This window comes from Neoarius graeffei, chromosome 16 (genome assembly GCF_027579695.1).
Source record: "Neoarius graeffei isolate fNeoGra1 chromosome 16, fNeoGra1.pri, whole genome shotgun sequence".
Classification (NCBI taxonomy): Eukaryota; Metazoa; Chordata; class Actinopteri; order Siluriformes; family Ariidae; genus Neoarius; species Neoarius graeffei.
In genome coordinates, this window is record NC_083584.1 from 4,588,093 (window position 1) to 4,593,047 (window position 4,955).

The following is a 4,955-nucleotide window of genomic DNA, read 5'->3' on the forward strand; positions in this document are numbered from 1 at the left end:
ATTACAGGATAAACAGAGAATAGAAATAGAGAAAAACTTCTAGATAAATTAAATTAGGTATTTGCATATACAAATATAAAAAAGAATAAGAATAAGATATGGGGAAGAGGGGAAAAAACATTTGTCTGTTTGTATTTTTGTTTGTAATAATGAAAATATAATAACTTTGAATTATTAAAAAAAACTTTTCGGTGAATAACATACACATTGGAGAACACAGCTCAGTCTTGTTACTGGCCATCTGCAAAACACACAGAAACACACATTAATAGACAGCCAGTAATTAGACACAGGCGTAACTCATCACGTTACCTCATCACATTACCTGCTGGTTCAACCCAACTCCTTGCCGTTCACAGCTGACACTTGACCACATCCTTGCTGTTACAGAAGTGTTAAACATTGGTCAAATAACCCAGATTCAACCCTGGTCTTTGGTATGAAAGAGGCAAAAGTAACATCCTCATGAATGCCAGGACCCAAGGTTTCCCAGCAGAACATTGCCCAGCACATCACACCATCTCCATAGGCTTGCCTTCTACCCATAGAGCATCCTCTTCCCCAGGTAAACGGTGGTGGACAGGGGTCAGCATGGGCACTCTGACTGGTCTGCAGCTACACAGCCCCATACACAGCAAGCTGTGATGCACTGTGTGTTCTGACATCTTTCTATCAGAGCCAGCATGAACTTTTTCAGGAACGCTACAGTAGCTCTTCTGTGGGATCAGACCTGACAGGCTAGCCTTCATTCCCTACATGAATCAGTGAACCTTGAGCGCCCATGACCCTGTTGCCAGTTTACTGGTTGTCCTTCCTTTAACCACTTTTGGTACATACTAACAGGTACTAACCACCGCAAACCAGGAACACCTCACAAACCAGCTGATTTGGAGATGCTCTGACCCAGTCACCTAGCCATCACAATTTGGCCCTCATAAAAAAGTGGCACAGATCCTTACACTTGCCCATTTTTTCTGCTTCCATCACATCAACTGTGAGAACTAACTGTTCACTTGCTGTCTAATAGACCACACCCCTTAAGAGGTGCCATTGTAATGAGATAATCAACATTATTCACTTCACCTCTCAGTGGGTTCCATGTTATGGCTGATCAGTGTATAACAAAGTATTCCTTCATACGGTTAGTGATTAGTCTGAATAATCAATCATGTAGCTTATTTAAAAATTACAGACATGGATTTTACACTTGTTCAGAGATTGTAGTTCTCTGTAAGTAAACCCACTATATAATAATATCACTGTGTGTGAAGCAAACATAAAACATGGGGGAAAAACTGACACCAGAGTCATATTGCTTGTGTTTACGTCTAAACTGAAGTTTTAATAAAGTGATTTTCATCAAGACAAGCTAGGAGGAAAAGGAAACACAAAGTACCGGTAGTTTTATGCAGAACAGTAAAAGTATTGTATAATACAATTTGCACAAAACAGAGATGCCTTTCACAAGAGTACATCAATGAACATGGGTTAAAAAAGTTGCTAACTCCTACTTGGTGAGTGAAATAATGTCACGGGCTCATTAAATGTTAAGACGTTCCTCACAGTTTTGATTTACATCACTGCAAAAACCCAAACACAAATACTGAATATTTGTCCATTCACATGAATAATCAACTATTAAGGTTCGATGAAACAAAACCAAGAGTACAAAAGAATTAACACTATCACACAACATTTATAAAAACCCACCCAGAGTGATATGAGAATTCAGTTTGTAAATAACTTACTTTTTCAAATTGAATTTCATGATGTAAATTTGTCTGTAAATGTTAGGGTTTTGCTGGGATACGAACCTGGTTGGCTGGTGTGATAATCTAGCAAACCCCCACTAGGCCACCAGGGGGATGACTCAAATGCAGAGGCGTGAGGCGGAAGTAGAAAAAGTATCAAAAGGTTTATTTACAATATATACACAAAAAATCCAAAAAGTAATAATCCAAAAACGCTCAGAAGATATAAAAATTCAAAAGTACAAAACAAAAGCCAAAAAACCAGAAAAGAAAAGGCAAAAATACCAAAGCTCAGAAGATCCAAAAACACAGTCACTACTAGGTCCAAAAGAAAAGCAAAGTGCAAAACAAAGAACATGGTACAGAGGAAACTGGAGATAAACATAACAGCACAAAGACTCCGTGACAAGAGGACTGAACTCAGGGGGTATAAATACACAAACTAAATTGAACACAGGTGAAAATAATCAGGACTAAACAGGCAATCAACACAAACACAAAACACAGGAACAGTGGCGGCCTCTAGAGGCCAAAACAAACATGACACGAAAAGGAAATAACAGCGGCCTCTAGAGGCCAAAACAGTCCCAGTCCTAACAGGACCCCCCCCCCCAGGAGCGTCTCCTGATGTTCCCAGGGCGATCCGGATGGGCCGAATGGAAGTCCCGACACAGTTCTTTATCTAGGACATCCCGAGCAGGAACCCAGCAGCGATCCTCAGGACCATAGCCCTCCCAGTCCACCAGATATTGCAGCCCGCCGCGGACCCGGTAGGAGTCAAGCAGGTGATGCACAGTGAACACAGTCTGACCCTGGAAGATGCGGGGGGGTGGGGGGTTCCTAGGGGCATACGTAGACGTCAGTACGGGCCGCAACAGGGAAACATGGAAAGTGGGGTTTATCCTCAGAGTCCGGGGCAACTGGAGCCGGTAGGAGACAGGGTTCACCCTGCGCACCACCTTGAAGGGGCCAATGTAGCGAGGAGCAAGCTTGCGGTTCTCCACCCGCAGCAGAAGGTCCTTAGTGGACAGCCAAACCCGCTGCCCAGGGCGGAAGGCATGGGCAGGTCTTCTATGGCGGTTGGCCTGAGTCTGGTTGGTTCTGGAGGTCTGTATGAGGGTCTTCCTGACCTTGCTCCAGGTCTTGCGACACCGTCTCACATATTGGTTGACCGAGGGCACCCCCGCGTCCTCCTCCTGGTCCGGGAACAGAGGTGGCTGGAACCCGAATTGGCACTGGAATGGCGACAGCTTGGTGGGCGATGACTGCAGGGTGTTGTGGGCGTACTCTGCCCATGGCAGCCAGGTGCTCCACGATGTCGGGTTATCAATAGCCAGGCCTCGCAGGGTGGTTTCCAGGTCCTGGTTGAGCCTCTCCGTCTGACCATTGGACTGTGGGTGAAACCCAGAGGAGAGGCTGGCAGTGGCTCCGATGACCTTGCAGAACCCGTGCCACACTCGGGAGGAGAACTGGGGCCCTCGGTCTGAGACGATGTCCTGTGGGAGACCAAAGACTCGGAAGACATGATTAAACATAAGTTTCGCTGTTTCAAGAGCAGAGGGGAGTTTGCACAGTGGTATGAAGCGGCAGGCCTTGGAGAATCTGTCAACTATGACCAAAATGACAGTGTTACCTTGTGACTCAGGGAGACCCGTGATGAAGTCGACTGCCACGTGGGACCAGGGACGCCGGGGAATGGTCAGAGGATGCAGGAGACCCTGGGGACGCTGTCGTGGGTTCTTGGTTCTAGTGCAAACCTCACAGGACAGGACAAATGACCTTACTTCCTTCTCCATGTTAGGCCACCAGAAGCATCTTTTCAGGAAGTCCAGGGTCCTCCGAGCTCCCGGGTGGGCGGTGAGAGGGGAAGAGTGACCCCACTGGAGAACCTTGGCCTGGGCTTGATGTGGGACGTACAAGAGGCCCGGTGGCCCCGTCCGGGGACCGGGGTCCTGGCGTTGGGCTCGTCAGACAGCCTCCTCAATACCCCAGTGGACAGGGGCCACAATCCGGGACACAGGGATAATAGGCCCGACTTCACTCTCCCTGTTAGTGGCAGAGAACAGCCTGTACAGTGTGTCAGGTTTGGTGTTCTTGGAGCCGGGGCGGTACGAGAGGGTGAAGTCAAACCGACTGAAAAACAGGGCCCACCTAGCCTGTCGTGGGTTCATTCTCTTGGCTTGCTGGAGGTACTCCAGGATCTTGTGATCAGTCTAAACCAGGAATGGATGTTGCGCTCCCTCCAGCCAGTGCCTCCACTCCTCAAGGGCCAGTTTGACCGCTAGCAGTTCTCGATCCCCCACATCGTACCGGGATTCCGCAGGACTCAGGCGGTGGGAGAAGTAAGTGCAGGGGTGCAGCTTTCCTTCCAAACGTTGAGAGAGCACCGCGCCGACACCACTGTCTGAGGCATCCACCTCCACGATGAATGGTTGGGAGATGTCCGGGAGGACCAGAATGGGTGCCGTGCAGAAGTGGTCCTTGAGGTCTTTGAATGCCTTTTCCGCCTGAGGACACCAGACATAAGATCCACCTGTCCCTTTGGTGAGGTCTGACATGGGTGCTGCTACAGAACTGAAGTTCCTGATGAACTTGCGGTAGAAGTTAGCGAATCCTAAGAACCGCTGAACCTCCTTAACGGACTTGGGAGTAGGCCAGTCCCGGACGGCCAGGGTCTTGGCTGGGTCCATTTGGAGTTGGCCTGTCCGTACAATAAATCCCAGAAAGGAGACCTCGGGAACATGAAATTCGCATTTCTGGGCCTTGGCAAACAGATTGTTCTGTAGCAGCCTCTGGAGAACCTGGTGGACATGGTGGCGGTGCTCCTGCACGGTCTTGGAAAAGATAAGGATGTCGTCGAGGTAGACAAAAACGTACAGGTTAATCATGTCCCTTAAGACGTCGTTGATTAGGGCCTGAAAAACAGCTGGTGAGTCCGAAGGGCATCACCTGGTATTCGTAGTGCCCAGACGGGGTGTTAAAGGCAGTCTTCCACTCGTCTCCCTGTCGGATACGGATGAGGTGGTATGCGTTCCGTAGGTCCAACTTGGTGAAGACGGTGGTGCCTTGGAGCAGGTTGAAAGCTGTGGACATCAGCGGAAGGGGATATCGGTTGCGCACAGTGATCTTGTTCAGGCCCCTGTAGTCAATACATGGTCGGAGCCCCCCATCCTTCTTGCCGACAAAGAAGAAGCCGGCACCAGC